Source organism: Triturus cristatus, chromosome 2_1 (genome assembly GCF_964204655.1).
Source record: "Triturus cristatus chromosome 2_1, aTriCri1.1, whole genome shotgun sequence".
Taxonomy (NCBI): domain Eukaryota; kingdom Metazoa; phylum Chordata; class Amphibia; order Caudata; family Salamandridae; genus Triturus; species Triturus cristatus.
In genome coordinates this window covers 339359276-339379533 of record NC_140581.1, presented here as the reverse complement: position 1 = coordinate 339379533, position 20258 = coordinate 339359276, and positions in this window count along the sequence as shown.

The following is a 20258-nucleotide window of genomic DNA, read 5'->3' as shown; positions in this document are numbered from 1 at the left end:
CCCCTTCATGGTAATGTGTGCTATCTGTCCTTTTCAAGATTACATGTGACCTGTGCGTCTAGACTCCCGCCAGCTGTCTGTATGAGATGACATCCTTCAAATGCTGATATGTGGATGTCTGTCACTCATGTAATGTGTCTGGGTTTTCACTTACACTGGCCCACAGCTATTTTAATGGCATGTCACGTCAACATTGCCATGCAACTGTTGTGGCAGGCTCTTCGTAGGAGTATCACCTGGCTGGCCTACGTGTCCTGGATGTATTGCACAGCACAGACTCTGTATTCAGCAGATGTGTATTAGCTGTTGAACATGTGCTCACCTCAGTGACATTGGTGTGGTAATGTACTCACTCTTCGTTATTCCTTCCAAATCTCTGCAGGGCACTGCCTCTCCCCAGACGAATGCCAGACCTGGATGCCATGCGTGAACATGACTGCATACGCAGATACCGCTTCTCCCAAGAGTTGATAGAGGACTTGACCCGCCGGCTTGCACCACACCTCCAACCACAACACAGGTATCCTATGGCTCTGACCCCCAAGGTGAAGGTGATGGCAGCCCTACATTTTTTTGCCACCGGCACGTTTCAATTGACCATAGCTGATGTCGGTGGCATGTCCCAGACAATGTTCAGCCGTGTCCTGCATGATGTTATAGAAGCCATGTTGGTGCACCTGGATGACTTCATCCATTTCCCCACTCGTGAGCAGTTGACAGGTGTCAAGGGTGAGTTCTATGCCCTGGGAGGGATGCCTCATGTAATTGGGGCCATTGATGGGACACATGTGGCTTTGGTACCACCACAGGCACATGAGGTAGCCTATTGAAACAGAAAACTTTACCACTTCATTAATGCCCTTGTGGTGTGTCTTGCTAACATGCTGATTTCCCTTGTCTGTGCCCGTTTTCCAGGGTCCGCACACGATGCATACATCATGAGGCGTAGCAGGGTGCCAGAAATGATGCTGCAGCTGCACGGGGAACAAGCATGTCTTGTTGGTGGGTATACTCTGTTGGTCCTGTGTTCAGCGCTATCTTTGTATCTTACAGCATCTCCTGACCCACTTATTCACATGATGTTTTCATGTAGGGGACTCTGGCTATCCCAACATGCCATGGCTGATGACGCCTCTCCGCAACCCCAGAACAGCCGCAGAACCCCAGTACAACGACACCCATGGGCAGACGAGGCGCGTGATTGAGAGGACGTTTGGACTCCTGAAAAGCAGATTCCGGTGCCTCCACAAGACCGGCGGCGCCCTCCCATATGCCCCGGTGAAGGTCTGCAAAATCTTCATTGTGTGCTGCATGCTGCACAACATGGCAGTGGAGAAGGCTGTGCCACTCATCCTTGATCCGGATGAGCGGGATCATCCACCCGTGGAGGATGAAGGGCTCGGGCACGGGGCAAGTGAGGATGAGGATGAGGATGAGGACATCCGGAGTCAGCTTATCTGCAACTTCTTCTCATGAGGGTGAGTCCCTGTGTCTGAGTGTACACGCTTTGAGCCTTGTGTGGCATGTGTTGCAATGTGTGTGTCGAGCTGACTGTGTGCTAAGTGACTTGGAGGTGTGTTCTGATGTGTCATTCAAGTGATGATGTCAGTCCACACATTTTAGCTGGGACACTAAATTTATTAAGGGCATGGTGACAACATCATTCCTGTAGAGTACATGTACATGTATGCGGATAACTAGCTCTTCACTGACTTGTTGTGTGTCTGTCCTCCCCAGGTTATTGCGGCTGTCCTCTGCTCATGTCATCATTTCCCTCCTGCTATTCCTCATGAGTATTGCAACGTGTGCTGGATCGGAGTTACATGCACAGACATGGTGAAAAGTCATTTGGGGTAAGGAGTGCAGCAAGGCATTTTGTGGGTGGTACGTGTTTGTGATATGTGGGAACTGCTCCTGTGCATGTAGTGTTACCATGCATACATTTCGACTCACCATGGGCCACATGACGTGTTGCATGGCTCCCATGAATTGATAGTCACCCTTCCTGACAGTAATCTGTCATGGTTTGTGGATTCTGATGAAGGCATCAATATGTGTATAACGTCCCTCAGACACATACAGGATGCTAATGGTGGACATAGTGTGGGACATCCCCATATGAGGCTCAATGGGGAATTGCAGACTCTCCGTGTGCAGCAAGGGGTGTTAGGCTCAACCCCTTCACTTGTGTGCCAGCTCAGTAGGATTTACCACATCTGTGTGTTGAAGGGGGTGTCCAGTGTGGGTCACACATGGTCAGCCAAATGACCTGTGAGTCTGTTCCAATTGATGCATTTGCATTAGTGTGAGGCTATGTAATAAAGGTGTTGGTCACACTCCAAGGTGCCTCATCTCTGTCAATGCAGGTCTCTTGCCACTTTGCATGCGGCATATCTGGCATAGTTGTGGAAGCTTATGCATAAGAGTCCATGTGTAGTTTAGCAACATGCATGCAGTAGCTCATGGATTAGGCTCCCTATTGGGCATGAAGTAAATGGTCGAGTATGTATTTTGGCATGTTGGTCCACACGATGGGCCATCAACAGCTGCTGAGGGTGTGTCTCCTGTGCGCAGGTCGGCATTCTGTTTCCTGATCCGGTGTAATGCTTATTTGGTGATTGTGCTTGCATTGTCTCTGGGTGTGCCATGTGACAATGGACACTCCTTACTTTCCACACACGCCTGTTGCAGTTGTCCTTCTGACATCCTAGTCTTTGTGTGCAGATTCTGTCATTTTGCAAGGAGATGCCGCCTGCTGCTGCGGCCCCTGCAGCAAGGGCCCACGGAGTATCCAGATTTGGCAACAGACACGCCTCCAAGATGCTCCTCAATTCCTCTCTCCACCCATTCATTTGGCTGTCCTCAGCTTGTCTATGCCACTGTTGCCGCAATGTGGTGCCAAAGGCTGAACCATCAGCACATGCAAGGTGCACATTGCACCACCATCCTGTCCTTGCATAACCCACATCACACTACAGTCTGATGTATCAGCCACACTCCGAGCTATGTCCATCCGCACATCTAACGCCTGCTGTCAGACATACCCTGGGCACACACACGACACCTTTGCATGCTGAGTGTGCAACTCCAACTGCCTACACTGCGCTGCCCTGCCTTCCAGGCCCTGTCACACCAACCAGGTCACGTCCCTAATACTCCCCACAGGCTCTGTAGCCTAGCAAGGGCATGGGAGTGGGACTCAAGGCTTCAGCATGTAGTATGGTGTCATCGTCAGGGACATGGCACAGGTATCATCTCTCAGCAGGTCAATCTACAGAGTGTCCAGGACCCACCTCTCCACCATCACATGCGCACAGCACCTCATCATCAGCTCGTATGCCATTGACAGCCAGGTGCTCCTCACCCTCAACGAAGACACAGACATTGGCAGTTCCATCATTCAAGTATGCATGTGATCCATTGATGAATGGCTGAACACGAGCCACCTGAGGCTGGACTTGGACAGGGCTGAGGTGATCATCTGAGGATTGTCCCCTTCCAGCTGGGTCAAGTGCCTGTGTCCCACCCGCAAGAGCCCTGCACAAGCACCCAGTGGCCAGACACACAAGATGGTGTGCATCATGTTTGGCTCGCTCACATATGCCATGCTAGTCCACAGCATCTGTACCTCATGCAGCAACGCCCTCTGTATTATGCACATGATCCACAGATAGATCCACTCCAAGTACAGACAGACCATCCCCCAGGTCCATGACAACATCCGTCTCATATACTGCCCTGCACTCTACGGAGCAAGTACATCCAAACTCCGAGGAAACTGGTCCACTTCCAGGGGACGTCTGCACACCTCAGCATCAACACCCAGCGCCCCAGCCACCTCACCGTCCACCATAGATAGCTGCAATGGATCACTGTCTGCTGCAGGATGACCTCCACACTCCCCACACACACTCAGGAGGCAGTCCACAAACCCGACCCCACACCAACCTTGTACGTCTGTCATCCTAGATCCCGTTGGGCCATCTCCGTGCATCCAACTTTGCCCTGGCCACCGTTCTTCACATCCACCGTACTCCAGCATACAGGACTTTGTTCTCCCACCTGGTCACACATACCTGGGACTCCCTCCCCGGGAACCTCCACATGTGCCATGACCTCTACGCCTTGATGATGATCTCCCAAATAGGTCTGTCCGCACAGTTTAGCAAGCCCCCCCTCAGCAGCCGGAGGCCATCACAGGTGAGTGTTGTGCTCCATGCCTACATTGAATGATACCTTGTGACCCATGTGTGTCCTGTACCAGACTCTGATCCCAGGGTATGGATGGCTGGAGTTAGTTCAACACTCAGGCATAGTTAGACATTTCCGCACACATATGTCATTGAATAATGCCAAATGACAGCAACATCTCATGTGAAGAATAATGAGATTTTATTGTTGGTGGGGTGAGTCTTTTGGTAGATGTGGTAAGGTGCTCTACCGGGGGAATAGAATCCAAAGTTCACAGGGGGAGATGGTATCCTTGGCATTGGAAGTCGTCAGAGTCCAGAGCACAGTGTTGGTCATCATTGGTCAGACTGTGACCAGCAAGTCCATGTGGCAGTGAATGTCATTGGATGAGGTGCTGCTGTTGCGCCAGAGGGCCAGGTGCCAGGCCAGGTGACCTGGGGGTATGGGGATGGTCTGCTGACTCTCGCAGTCTTTTCCGTGGACGACCCACCTTCATCCGGGGACCCTCAGATGCAGGCCTTGACGATGCTGGGGACGCTCCGTCAGATGAATCCTCCTCCTCCTCCCTCCATGTGTCTGGTGCTGGTCTACGCCTGGTGCCACAGGGAGGGTTTGCCAGGCTTTGGGCGATCTGACGGAGTGATTGGCTCACGTCCCTGTGCACCGCCAGGAGCTCAGCCAGTCTTGCCTCCATCCATCCTTGGTGTTGTTGATGACTGCATGATGCTCGACCTGCAGGTTCTTAATCTCATCGAGGGTCCCCTGCATCTCGGAGAATCTTGACACGACCTGGTTGATGCCTCTGGTGTCACGCCGGTATGAGTCCATGATGTTGTGTATGTGTGACATACCGGTGTCCTGAGCTGGCTGGTCAGGTTCGCGCCTCCGCCTGCCTCCACTCCCACCACCCCTGCCCACTTGAGCCTGGCCTGCCCTTGTGGGCACATCGGGTCTACGGGACCCCTGAGGGATGGCATTTGCAGGGTTGCCTGCCTCCTCCTGGGTGCCCGGAGAACCTTGTCCCTCCTGGTCAGACTGGCTCTGTTGTTCAGTGCGAGCAGAGCTCCTGGGTGTGTCCTGGGATGTGGCAGGAATGGGGGTGGTGGTTGGCACAGATGTACCTGACGCAGGTGCTGCAGGGGCTTGGGCACCAGAGGGTCCAGGTTGGTCGGGGTCATCCACGGAGTGGTGGGAGTCGTCGCTGCTGGTGGGATCATCTTCACGCGGAGCCTGGGACTGTGATTCTTTTCCCCCAGTGTTGGGGGGAGATCGACGACATTGCCCTGTGTGTGAGAGAGAGACAATGTCAATGGTGTTTCCTGCGACATCTATTTTCATACATATTCAAGTTGACACAGTTCTTCCAGGTTGTTGGTTGTCCCTAGCATTCCTCTCAATGTCCACTTGGGGATGGGTATGTTGCGGGGGACAGATTTAGATGTTCTCCTGAGTGTTTGACCTGTAGATTGGTGGCTCTGATACTTATTTGGCTCTGGATTGGTGTTGTTGTGTCACATGTCCATTGTGGGAGTGTGTAAATCCGTTGCCTGCCCCGGGGGTGTGTGCTTGTGTTAGGGGGGGGATGTGACCGGGCCTGCTGTTGTGTGTATTGTGAGTTGTCATTGGGTCTCCCAGGTGATGTGTCTGTCCCCTCATGGTGCATGCTGGCATGACAGTGAGTGTGAGTACCTGTGCTAGATACCTGTGCTTGTGGAGTTGGAGTTTGAGTGTACAGTGGTCCCAGGAGGGCCTTGTGCTGCATACAGCAGGGGCCAGTGTCAGCTACCTTGTCAGTAGTTTGCCAGTCCCTGTGCATTGTTCATGGGTATGTACCTATGCCATATGGGCTGAGGGCATTGTTGTCTGCATCTCATTTCCACAATGTGTTGGGTGTGGCCCACCCTCCCAGCCTCCCGGACATCCAGTCTTGTGTTTGTGGTTGTTGTAGCCTTGAACATGGCCTTGCCTTGATTTGTGAAGGGTGCATGGAGACGTTAGTGGCATGAGCGTGGTTTTTGAGTGTGGTTGTGTGCGGTGAGTGCTTGGGGGAAGTTGCGTGCATTTGGTGTATATGTGGTGTGGACCCCATTGCCCCCATGTTACGTAAGTTGTTTGTGTACTCACCAGGCTCTGCGACTCCTTCAACTCTGTGTACTCCCACCGGCAGTAGCAGGGCCATCACCTTCTCCTCCCAGGGATGGTAGTGTATGGGTCTGCGGGGCGGCCCACCTCCAGTGATGTTAGTCTGGGCATATTCTTCATTCATTTTCCTCTTGACCGCCCGGCGCAGATCGTACCACCTGGCTTGGCATTCATGCCTGGTCCTTCGGATGGGCGCAACAGCATTCAATTCAATTCAATAATCTTTATTCTCGGTCATTTAGACCATCAAAGATATAAATGCATAACATTATTTGAAATTTAAAATTTACAATGTTTTTTAAAAAAGATTTTCAATTGCACACAAGCTTAAAAATTACATAGTTAAAACATTAAAATCCATAATAAAGATAAACCAATATCTTGTAACTCTATACAATACCCCCCTCTTTTAGAACACGAGATCGTGTGTGCCACATAGCCATTAAATACTTTGCTACAGCAAAGACAATCTGGGGTGACAAGTCAGTTTTAAGGATTCTAAACGCGGGCAGATATTTCCTAAAGCCCATATTTTTGAGAACAGGTAGGAGCCAATACCTCCTCGCTCTTTGGTAGGCCTTACAAAAGAAGAGCACATGTAGGTCACTCTCATGAGGATGTGTGCAGGCTGGACACTGCTCTGCTGCTGGGGGATTGGACCAAGAGCTAGTGAAGGCCCTCAAGGGTAGAGAGCCATATCTCCAGTGTAGATATAATTTTCTTGCCAGCACAGGACCCATGCCATCTAATACACTTTCCATTTGGTAGGAATCTTTGAGTTGTATGAATGTGTGAGTCAATGATCCCACCCGTGTATTACCTATATCAGTAGTCAGCTTCAACTGATAGTAAAGTTGTGAGAGTGCCTTTCGGGAGGTCCTCCTACTTGAGATAGCAGGGTCAGTCCATAGTTCCGGAAGACCTAAACTTTCGCATGTGCTCCTTATGTATTTTAGCCAGGGAATGTTACTGGTGTTTGGTAAAGCCAAGAACTCTCGGAGCTCGCTTCTATAATCACCAAGATCCTGGCTGCTCCATATTCGTCGCCAAAAAGCTAAGGGCTTTAAACCTCCTCAGCAATTGGCCTTAAACCTAGATCCAATCTGAGAGGAAGCAGTGGGGTACTCGAGGGAAGGGCCACTAACTGTCTAAGAAATTTGTTTTCTGTGATTGATAAAGTTTTTACAGAAACATGGCCCCAAAGTTCCGCCCCGTATACAACTGAGCCCCGTGCTTGGGATTTGTAAATCTGTATCATAGGGCCCAGTGGGCGGTAGATAGATTTACCCGCCATTCTCAGGACACCCCCCGCCTTCTGCGATAGTTTCAAATTTGCCTTAATCGTATGTGTCCCCCATGTCATTTTCTCATTCAGGGTTACCCCCAGATATTCGAATGTGGTAACCCTCTCCAGTCGCACCGTGCCTAACAAAGGGTTGGGGCGTGTGGAGGGGGTAGGGTTCAGAATCATACATTTTGTCTTGGAGGCATTAATTTCGAGGCCCCTCTCAGTACAAAACTCTAGGAACCCGTCGAGTATCCGTTGGATTCCCATGGGGGATTTGGAGAGCAGCAGGGTGTCATCTGCAAACATTATGGCAGGCACCCTGCTGCCATTCAATTTGGGGGCGTCAATGTCTTCTAGCCTGGACAGATGGTCGATGACCCCGTTGACAAAGAGGCAAAACAGGGTGGGTGCGAGCACACATCCCTGCCTCACCCCCCTGTCAACGGGGAATCTTTCAGTTAAGCCCCCCATCCTGCCACACCTGACCTGCGCAAAATTGTCCTGGTGTAGTTTAATCAGAATAGCCAGGATGTCTGGCGGGACTCCCAAATCGCCCAGGACGCTCCAAAGTATGAATCTAGGCACCAGGTCGAAGGCGGCCCGTAAATCCACGAATACCGTGTACAGGCAGCCCCCCTCCACAAGTGCCGTCCTCCAATAAATAAGATTAAGGCGAAAAATTTGGTCCATAGTGGATACCCCCCTTCTGAACCCAGCCTGAAAAGGGCTCATAATGGCGGTTTCCTCTATCCAATTCTCTAACCGGTCTAGGATGAGCCTTCCAAAGAGTTTTTGCGACACAGCTATCAGGCTGATGGGCCTGTAGTTGGATGGGAGCAGGGGTGAACCTTTCTTAAAGATCGGGACCACCTCTGCGCCCAGCCAAGTACAGGGCACCTGCATACCCTTTAGAATCGCATTAAATAGCACCAGGAAATAAGGGGCCCATATATCTGGCTCCTGTTTAAAAAGATCACCAGGGAGACCATCCAGGCAGGGTGCCTTTCCGGTTGACAAACCTGTTATGGCAACCTGAACCTCCCTTATTGTGAATGGATCCCCTTCCATGCAATTATGGACTGACGGGATGGCACTGCAGCCCCCACGGCCTGGCGCCTCTGTATACAGAGATTGGAAGTGCTCCTGCCAGGTTTTAGAGGAAATATTTGGCTCTATTGCCGGGGCAAGTTCCCCAGAACCTGAACTGACAATTCGCCAGAACTTCCTTGAGTCCATGGAGGCTAGGGATCTAGCGAGTTCTTCCCATTTATTCTGGTCCCATTCAATCTTGGCGTTAGCAATCAGCCTCTTATATTCGCGTCTCCTAGTTTGGATCTCCGACCTGTCTTTGCGGTTCTTAATACTCAACAAGAGATCCCTCCTTGCACTGCGGCACGTCGCATTATACCAAGTGCACTGGTTCCTTGCGCCCCCCCTCCTTGGACCATTATTAAATAAATCTACAGATAAAGTCGTTACAAGTTCTTCGTGATACAGCCAAATTTGTTTATTATTGGCCTCTGAACTTGGTTTATCACTTAAAAACGCCATATTCTCCAAAGTGGGAATAAGGTTATTAGAAAACCGAGGGAGCTTGGCTGTGCTTGCTGCTAATTTTTCCCATTTGATTCTTTTCCTGTTGCTCTCAAGGACTAGGTCGGAGTTTGGCTTGGGCAATTCTGCTTCCCCGCCGGCCCAGCCAGGGAGGAGGAAGTCCAATTCCAGGGCGTTATGATCGCTATCTTCTCTGTCAATGACCCTAAAGTCAGCGACATGCGACCAGGAAGAAAGCTGCACTAGAATGTAGTCTAGTCTTGATTCCCTGCCTTTTCGGTTGAATTTGGGTTTGCTCGGGATATCAGATTTAACTCGCCCGTTGCAAGCCCTGAGCCCATATCTCAAAGTTAGGGCAGTAATCTGCACTGCCAGTGGGCTCCAAGCTTTTGGAGGGATGGATACTATCGATGGTACTCGCCACCTTACCTCTTCCTCTAGACAGGCCCCGTTTAAAAGACCTGGTAAAGGTTCATAATGTGAATTCAAGTCCCCACCCACTACAAAAGGGAACCCTTGAGGGAGCTCAGCCAAAAGATCCGCTAATTTGTCGATGGTAGGAGACTCCTGTGAGATGGTAACCGGCCTCGAGTAGACATTTACCACCGCCAGTCTACAGGAGTGGGACCATTCCAGTAGAACCACAAGTATATCTTCTGATTCCACTGGAAAACGCGTGGCCTTACATCCCAAATGGGCTCCGACCCAGGTTTCAAGTCCGCCCGATGGACGCCCCCTTCCCCCCCATTTCGCAGGAATGGAGAATACTGCGAAGCCCTGCCTCGCATGTTCCTCTCTTTCCCAAGTTTCCTGGAACATACGTAGATCCTTAGAGCCAGTATATTCAATCCATTCCAGGGAGTTAGACTTGTTTCCCAGACCCGCCACATTCCAAGACAATATTTTTAGTGAGAGGGGCCTAGCACTCCGAATAGTGGTGTGAGTACAAACATCCCCATTATCACTGGTCATGGTTTCATCCGCAGTCTCCCCTGCTACAGAGTTAGACTTCCCACTTGTATATATGGGAAGTCAGTCTACCATGTCTAATTGGCTGTATCTATTCTGGGTTGGAAGATGGAAATGCTGGGGGGGTCTCCGGGGATGACGATTTTGCTCGTCTGCGCCCCAGTTACCACCTCTGCCATGGCAAATTTCCCATCCCGCGTCTGCCATACTGGGGGTATAATGGGCAAGCTCCTGCCTTCGGGAATCGGGTGGTACTCTCCATCCTCTTGGCAGCCCCCCACCCAATCTCTCTAAGTGTGTGTGATGTATATTAGTTTCAGGGTTCCCTAGGTATAGGCTTCTGGGATAGTAAATGGCTCCCCTTTTCTTAGAATCTCCCCACCTGACCGATCTTTGTATCTGGGCCCCCCAGATCTCATCCTCTCTAACATATGCTAGGGGAGGGTAAAAGAAGGAGAGGGGTAAAGATTGAATAGTGGTCCCCTCTTCCTCAATGGGCCATCCACAAATATGCAGGACGGCCCTTTGGTCTTTAAAATTGACTATAACGCAGTCACCGTTTATGGATTTGGTTAGATTACCCAACCACGGGACCCTTCGTACCATGAGAACAGGGCTCACTATACCTTCCGGGAGCGGCCTATATGTACATAGCCAATTTATCACCTTATTCTTGAGGGAGATAGTGGATTCTTTAGAGGTAGCGTTCAATTCTGGTACCCCCACCAGCACAACAGTATATGGGGCTGCCTCTGGAGGGAGGTGTATTGGTCCAGGGTTTGACCTCTCGCTCACACCCTCCATCGTTGGTTTCGCATTATTAGCTAAATTGGTAGGAGCAGAATTGCTTTCCCCAGCTTGAACTACCGTGATTGGGGGGGAAGGTGTGTTATTAAACTGATTTGCGTATTTATTTGGAGCATCTACCATCAAGTCAATGTCAGTACTTGTAGACGAGATGGATGTTGCCTGCTGCACTATATGTGAGGCACTTTTAACCCGATTTATTGGTTGAGGGGATCCCCTTTTTGCTGCCCTATCAGGAGCCTTTATTCCACCTTTATTGGCTATTTTCAAACTATCGGCTAGTTGGACTGTTGATTTTTCTATAACCACTAGCCTGGCTTCCATTTTCATTAGCCTTTCTTCCAGTGGGCTTAGAAGGTTTCTTATAAGGGCACCTATATCCGCAAGGGTAACATCCTCCTCAGTGTGTTCAAGTAGATTTAAATCAGATTGATTTCTTGTCTTCCTTGCTGGGTTAGAACACATAGCCTCAGCTCTACCTGTTTGCGGTTTTACCCTAGTGTTTGAACGGTAACTTTTTGGTAACGTGTTCGTGGGTGGAACTAAGGTGTTTGGCTTTCGCGTACCCTTAAGCCCTCCACTTTTTTTCGGGATAGCTCCTTCTCTAGTTCCCTTTCGCTTGTTTGGTTTGGGGCCTGAAGAGTTAATAATATCAGGGTCTGGCGTGGGATTTAAAGTATATATAGGGTGGGGTTGGGCTGGGGGAAGAGTTAACATGCTAAAATCTACGGAATCACTAGGGTCCTTACTACTTGCCTGGGAAATACAATTTGATATATTCAATGACCCAGAGAGATCATTGATACCATCCACCATTGTGTCCAACGCAATGAGTTCTGAGCTTACTACAGGAGACTTTGCCTGTGCCAAGGGGCCCATAGACGATCTCCGCACCCAGTCCAGCTCTTGGGATATTCGCCTCTCAAGGAGCGTGATGTCCTCAATTAACAGTGACCCTGCTTTCACGAAGTAGTTGTCCAATGTTCCCTTTGATGTAGTCGCAAGAGCCGTGGCACTTTTACTCCTTGTTTTTCTTGTCGACATCTCTGCAGGCTAGGACCAATAATAACCCTCTGGGTCCGGGAGAGTTCCAGGGGGGATGCCCCTGGCCCGACCACTCCCGTCCTCTAACGGCCTCAAACGGCCCGCTCTTTGCCCGGTCTTCGCCCCGGGCGCCGACCGCTGGCGCGGTAAGATGGAATGAATATATCAGTGGAGGGAACGGAGAGGGGGGCGGGGCCGGGAAGAGTCTCCAGGTGTGCAAAGTTAGGCAGTCAGGCAGCACCCTGGTCCTCGCAGTCCCGGCCTCTCAAACGTCACAGCGGCCCCTCCTCAGGCAGCACAGCCCACCCCTCGGTAAGTGAGCAGCAACGGGGGCAAAAACAAACTCCAAGGGCGATATCAGCAGCAGCGAGCGGCACCCGCGAAGCGGGGGCCGCAGGGAGTAATGTAGGCAGTGGGGGCGGGGCCGGGAAAAGTCTCCAGGTGTGCGAAGTTAGGCAGTCAGGCAGCACCCTGGTCCTCGCAGTCCCGGCCTCTCAAACGTCACAGCGGCCCCTCCTCAGGCACCACAGCCCACCCCTCGGTAAGTGAGCAGCAACGGGGGCAAAAACAAACTCCAAGGGTGATACCAGCAGCAGCGAGCGGCTCCCGCGAAGCGGGGGCCGCGAGGAGTAATGTAGGCAGTGGGGGCGGGGCCGGGAAGAGTCTCCAGGTGTGCGAAGTTAGGCAGTCAGGCAGCACCCGGGTCCTCGCAGTCCCGGCCTCTCAAACGTCACAGCGGCCCCTCCTCAGGCAGCACAGCCCACCCCTCGGTAAGTGAGCAGCAACGGGGGCAAAAACAAACTCCAAGGGCGATATCAGCAGCAGCGAGCGGCCCCCGCGAAGCGGGGGCCGCGAGGAGTAATGTTGGCAGTGGGGGCGGGGCCGGGAAGAGTCTCCAGGTGTGCGAAGTTAGGCAGTCAGGCAGCACCCTGGTCCTCGCAGTCCCGGCCTCTCAAACGTCACAGCGGCCCCTCCTCAGGCAGCACAGCCCACCCCTCGGTAAGTGAGCAGCAACGAGGGCAAAAACAAACTCCAAGGGCGATATCAGCAGCAGCGAGCGGCACCCGCGAAGCGGGGGCCGCGGGGAGTAATGTAGGCAGCGGGGGCGGGGCCGGGAAGAGTCTCCAGGTGTGCGAAGTTAGGCAGTCAGGCAGCACCCTGGTCCTCGCAGTCCCGGCCTCTCAAACGTCACAGCGGCCCCTCCTCAGGCAGCACAGCCCACCCCTCGGTAAGTGAGCAGCAACGGGGGCAAAAACAAACTCTAAGGGCGATATCAGCAGCAGCGAGCGGCTCCCGCGAAGCGGGGGCCGCGGGGAGTAATGTAGGCAGTGGGGGCGGGGCCGGGAAGAGTCTCCAGGTGTGCGAAGTTAGGCAGTCAGGCAGCACCCTGGTCCTCGCAGTCCCGGCCTCTCAAACGTCACAGCGGCCCCTCCTCAGGCAGCACAGCCCACCCCTCGGTAAGTGAGCAGCAACGGGGGAAAAAACAAACTCCAAGGGCGATATCAGCAGCAGCGAGCGGCCCCCGCGAAGCGGGGGCTGCGAGGAGTAATGTAGGCAGTGGGGGCGGGGCCGGGAAGAGTCTCCAGGTGTGCGAAGTTAGGCAGTCAGGCAGCACCCTGGTCCTCGCAGTCCCGGCCTCTCAAACGTCACAGCGGCCCCTCCTCAGGCAGCACAGCCCACCCCTCGGTAAGTGAGCAGCAACGGGGGCAAAAACAAACTCCAAGGGCGATATCAGCAGCAGCGAGCGGCACCCGCGAAGCGGGGGCCGCGGGGAGTAATGTAGGCAGTGGGGGCGGGGCCGGGAAGAGTCTCCAGGTGTGCGAAGTTAGGCAGTCAGGCAGCACCCTGGTCCTCACAGTCCCGGCCTCTCAAACGTCACAGCGGCCCCTCCTCAGGCAGCACAGCCCACCCCTCGGTAAGTGAGCAGCAACGGGGGCAAAAACAAACTCCAAGGGCGATATCAGCAGCAGCGAGCGGCTCCCGCGAAGCGGGGGCCGCGAGGAGTAATGTAGGCAGTGGGGGCGGGGCCGGGAAGAGTCTCCAGGTGTGCGAAGTTAGGCAGTCAGGCAGCACCCTGGTCCTCGCAGTCCCGGCCTCTCAAACGTCACAGCGGCCCCTCCTCAGGCAGCACAGCCCACCCCTCGGTAAGTGAGCAGCAACGGGGGCAAAAACAAACTCCAAGGGCGATATCAGCAGCAGCGAGCGGCACCTTATCGACAATCCTCTGCCACATGGCAGATTTTTCTGATATGCTGGTCTGTCTAACCAATGTTCCAAACAGCTGTGGCTCGACTCTGATGACTTCGTTGACAAGGAGGTCCAGCTCCGCCTTAGTGAACTTTGGATTCTTGTCTGTGGGCATGGTGTGGGGTGTTGGTGTGGATGGTTGTGGGTGTGTGGGTGTGTATGTGAGTGTGTGTGTGTGAATGTGAAAAGGGGGATGTTTGTGGAGGAGGTTGTGTGAAGGTGTGTGAGTGAAGGTGTAGTGAAGGTATGAGTAATGTGGAGTTGTTTGTGTGTGGGGTCTGGCAGCAGTGGGTCTGTTGCAAAGGCTCATGGGTTGTGTGTGTGGGCCCTTTTTATTGGTCCATTTTTGGGTGTGGCTGTGTTTGAATTTTGGTGGGTGTGTTATAAGAGGTGGTTGTGATTTGGGGGCCTCTGTTTGCCTGTTTGGATGTGCCAGGTCAGTCATTGAGATGTATTTTGTTGTGTGGATGTGTTTGGTGGTGTTGTGCGAGTCTAATTGACCCTCCTTGGGCTGTTTTACAGTGTCCTGGTTCTGTATGAGTCTTTTTCGCGTAGGTGCGATCCGTACATACGCGATGCTGGGTGAGGGTGCTAGGGTATGGTGTTGGAGTGCGGCGCGTACATGCGGTGGGGGTACGGTGCGTACACGGGCGGCCCTGGGGTATGGCGCGTACATGCGGAGGTACTGTGCGTACGGGGGGGACGGCGCGTACATGGGGGGTGCGGTGCGTACAGGCGGTGGGGGGGCAGGGGGTTCGGTGCGTACATGCGGTGCTGGTGTACGGTGCGTACATGCTGTGCTGGGGTACGGTGCGTACATGCGGTGCTGGGGTACGGTGCGTACATGCGGTGGGGGCAGGGGGTACGGTGCATACATGCGGTGGGGGGGCAGGGGGTACGGTGCATACATGCGGGCGGGGGAGGCAGGGGGTATGGTGTGTACATGCGGTGCTGGGGTACGGTGCGCACATGCGGTGGGGGGCAGGGGGTCGGGATCGTACTTGCGCGCTCGGACTTGTGCTTTACGATTTGCATGTACAAATGTCTGGCTCACTCTCGTACACTTTTCAGGACGATATTCGGACGTAAACACTTTCCGACGCACTCTCGTGGACTTTTCCCGACGCTATTCGTAGATATTTTTCACGTACGAATCGTATTTGCCCGTTAGTACGGTACTTAAACATACGGATACGAGTCGTACGGTAATTTTTTTTAACGGATCGGAATCGGCACCTGAATGTTAAAACCAACTTCACTAAAAGATGTCTTTTATCATTCTGAGTTCGGGCATACTAAATTCGGATTTCTACCATGTTCCCTGAGTCAGTTAAGATTATAAGATGTAATAACCAAACTGCCCATTCTGGCGTATGGAGAACAGGTAGCCTTGCAATAGTGAACAAGCATTTGCAATGCAATAGGTCTCGCATTTACGTGAGCTTAAGCTATCAGCATTGTAAATGGCAATGCCTTTTATTTATGTTTTAAAAACAAACACATAAATAAAAGGCATTGTCAATTACAATGCCAATAGCTCAAAACCGCGTAAATGCGAGACCTATTGCATTGCAAATGCTTGTTTTTTCTTTCTTCATTCGTACTGGAGAACAAACACTGAAAAGAGAGAAAAGCTTTACGCTAGCAGGGAAGCGGATGTCTGTACCCGAGACGAGAGCAGCGTGTTACGCTTTTCAGCTTCTTAATATAGTGAAAACAATTTAAAAGTTGTTACAGTTCCTCTAAGCATTTTAACGGGGATGGATGAAAGCCTAAATCAGCCCTGTCGTGTCAGGAATCATTGTGAATCGAAACGATCTCCCTGGCTGATTAAGGATTATAGTGTATTTATTACTGGCTTCATGGTACATGCATACAACAAGAAATACACATCACCAGCCAAGAGGCCGCGTAAACTTCAAACACACTTTCCAAACATAGTCCAATAACATAAAACCCCAAATATCTCCAAGATCTTTCTTCGCGATCCATAGACGCAGCGTGTCATGGACCAGCTGGACTCCGATGGGTGAACAGCCCAGAACGGTATGGAAAGGACGCCCGCTCTACAAGGACATACAAGTGGCAGAAATATGCTTATATAAATATGCCCGAAAACAAACAAATGTAATACATGCCTGAAAAACGCACCAATTCCTTATCTAGTACAACTCTTAATCCCTCCTATTGTTTAAACAACGCTGAAAATTCTAGAACATTTGCTATCAGGTTATTTTTATATTTTATTTATGGCAAATTACAAAATATCCATATTCTTGCGATGCATACAATAACATTGGCTATAGGTGTTACATTCAAAATAATGCACAAATAAACGAAGCGTCGCACATTTTTCAAATAAAAGGGAAATGGCTGTGATTAGTCAAGCTTCTCGGAGGGGCTCAGTCTAAAGAAAAAAATATAGCTGTCTCCAATAAACTTCTAGTATTTTAATAACATGCTAGAACCATTTAGTCAAGTTTAGTTGAGCGATTTGTATGCGGATATATAAGGATACAAAGAAATCAACCGTCCCACTCTTACTATATATGCACAAAGGGAAACAGTAAACCCAAGATGGGACTGGCCTCCCAGACGTGTCTTGCATTTGGCATTCAGCAGTAAAGCCTCCATCAGACCTCTGTAAAGTCGCCCTCATTTGGGGGGGGTGTCTCCTATGATTGGGTCACAGAAGCCTGATATGTGACAAGTACTGTGGTGTGAAAGGCAGTGGGTGTGGGAGGAGGGTGAAGGGGAGAAGAGGTGAGCCTGGACAGGAGTCTGAAAATTGAGCCTTGGTCTTCGAGGCACTGTATTGATTCAGTCACAACATATGTACAACATGCCTCATTAGGGGTAGTAAGCGCTACATAAATAAAATGTATTTTATATGTAAACACAGGGCTCGGGTTGCTGTATAGTACACAGTAACCAGCCCTAAAAGTGTTTTCTAATGTAAGCTACAAGCAGAATAGTGAATGTGAAAGTGTTTGTTACCCTGGTCAGAGTAAAGGTTTTACTTTACACAATACATTCTTGAATCCGATGCCAAGAGGTGGCTATTGAGGCTTCAACTTTACACGGATACAATAGCAAAATATAAATTGGTGATAGCTGCGTGAGCTGTCCAACCTGCATATTACTGATTGAAACCATGTAGGATAGCTGAGCGGGCTCACCATCTGTCCGAGTTCTGTGTGTAACCTGAAGGGCTGAGCGAACAGATCAGAAAGTTTGGAGAGTTAATGCCTCTGGCGGGTGTGCTGTAGGGCATGAGGTGCGTGTGCTGAATCTGTCCAGGATGTGCTCAGTCTGTTAATATTTCAAGGTAAAAAATGGTTGTGTTTGTTTGTTGCAATGTTTCTCTTCACACTGTACACAATGGCTGCTGTCTGCCCTGCAGTGTGCGCCTTAACCCTCTGAACCATCTTCCATACAGACACAGTTGGTAAGAAGTGTGCCAGTTAAGGTAGGTATTCATGGTAACATTCCTACTGTTGAACTCCGAAGGCAAATGAAGGCCTAACATTCAAACCATATTGAGCGACACAACCATGCAAAATCGACAGGATATAGTGTAAAACAAGCTGCAATTTCAACAGCGAGAGCACCAGAGGCCTTTGCATCAGAGCGGGGCCTGGGAGTGCGGCATCCAGTGAGCAGGGCACCCCTGTTGCAGCCGCTCCGATCGGAGCACAACAGCTGGTCTTTTCCGGCTACAGCCAAGAAGGAAATGAAAGTGGGCACTGGAAATGGTTAAAGGAGAAGCGGAGCTTGATGATTGGTAAAGGGGCAGCCACCAGCCATTCAGATGAGTAAAAGAATAAGGACGCCCTGACGTTCTAATTTGTTCAGAAACATCAAAGCGGCCGAGCGGCCGCGAAAGTGAAAGACAACGAGTGCTTTCAGGCTGCCAAATGGTGCGCGAGCCCGGCACACATGCACAGTAGTTGGCGGCCTGAAAGCACTCGTTTGCACTTCCAAAAGTGCTTACTATAAGTCTCGCCAGAGCAGCGCTAAAGCGCTGTCTCAGGCGAGACCTAAAAAACGAAAATGGCTGTAATTCACTATTAGACCATGCCACTGACACACCAGGGCATGTCCTACCTTATCCTTACAATGCACCCTGCCCTTGGGCCTACCATAGGGGTGTCTGATATGAAGAAAAGGGAAGGTTTAGGGACTGGCAAGTGGGTGCACTTGCCCAGTCAGCATGACAGGACCAGACTGCACACAGGTTCTGCAATGGCAGACCTTAGACACATTTTTACAGGCTGCTTCTGTGGGTGGCACAAACAGTGCTGCAAGTCCACCAGCAGTATTGGATTTACAAGCCCTGGGCACTCCTGGTGCGCTGTACTAGGGTCTGACAGGTAAACCAAACTAACCAATCATAGAATCACAAATCATATCTCAATTTGCAATAGGGAGCACTTGCACTGTGGCACTTGACAGCAGTGGCACAGTGCCCTGAGCAACTAACACCAGCAAAAACACATGAGGCAAGAGTGAAAAATGGAAGGGAGACCCACGCCAAGATGCCAGGTCTAACAAGTTTGATTTGCAAAAATGTATTTGGACCTCATATAAACTGTATGTACACTTTCTATACACCATGCACAATCAGTGTAGAAAGCAAGTAATAATAAAAGCAACATTTTTCATAAACACTGGAAAAACAATGTTTTTGTTGTTTTTAATGGCATGAAAATGTGCAACCACTGATAACCACTGTTTTTTTAAGGAATTTAAATCACTTGAAAACACTGACAAAACCCCACCAGAATTTACCAAAAATAGAAACTGAAAACAGGAAAGCCTAGTTATGTGCTGAGGAGAGCTCACACAACAATGTCACCTCAGGCAATGTGGGAAACCTGGAACAGTGATGAGGAAGATGATGCAGGTGTGACATCCCCCCACTGCAGCTGCATCAGGAAAGTCAAGAAGGGACACAGTCCTAGACATTTTCTTCACATGAGCATGCTCAGCTCTGGGCACCCAACCGTAGTGCACTGAAACTCACGGACACTTGTGTTTGTATGTTGGGTGACATCTGTAGTTGCTCCGGCTCCCTCCATGTTGCTCAGCAGTTGACTCTGTTATGCAGGTGTTTTCTGTTTCAGGTGCACTGGTGTCCACTGTTCAAGTTGTTGCCAGCACCAAGCACTCTGTGCGGGCTGGCTTATACTCACCCCACACACATCCAGCACAGGCGTCACTGTACATGTGGCCCTGCCAACAAAGGTGCCGGGCTCACGTGCCTGTAGCTAGTTCAACATGATATCTGCTTGTGTCCTTGTCATCTTGTTGTATGCATGAGGGCCCTGGGCCCTAGGACATCACATTGTGCTGTGTACAGCGGATGCAGACATGTCACCGCAGGCAGCGGGTTAGAGCTTGGACATGTAGCTTTGTCGTCACCCACACAATTCGTAAGGACAGTGGACTGTGCTGTCGTACGCAGAGCCAACGCGGGTGTGTGACTGATACTTGCATGCCCCTGGGCGTGGTTCTGTACTGGGAATGTGCATCTGCATGTGTCTCTATTGCAGTGTGGGTCTCCTTTGTGGTGTGTAGGTGGTCCCTGAAGGGTAATAGACACCCACGTATGTGATCTAGTTCGCCTTCCATGGGTTCGAAACAAACCAGCGCCTGTTGGGCCACCTCCTTTTGGCGTTCTGACACCTGGCATTGGGGTACCATGTGTGAGTCGGTGAAGTGTTGTGAGCCTGCCGTGCTTGCTGGTGCTTCATGCTGTGTGGTCTGTTGCAGGGGCTGGGTTCTCCTCTAAGTAGCTTGGCTGCCCTGGTTCTGGTGGTGGGTTGTGTGGGATGTTCATGGGCTGTTGAAGGACGTCGGTGTTGAAGGTGTGGTGGTCCTCTCCGGCATCACTGATGTGTGGTCTTCTGTGCTCTGCAGGAGGTTTTGTGTGTCCCTCTGCAATGTGGAGGGGAGATGCATGTTGACATTGTGTTGACATGTGTGTTGGTGCATTGTTCTTGTTTACATGCAG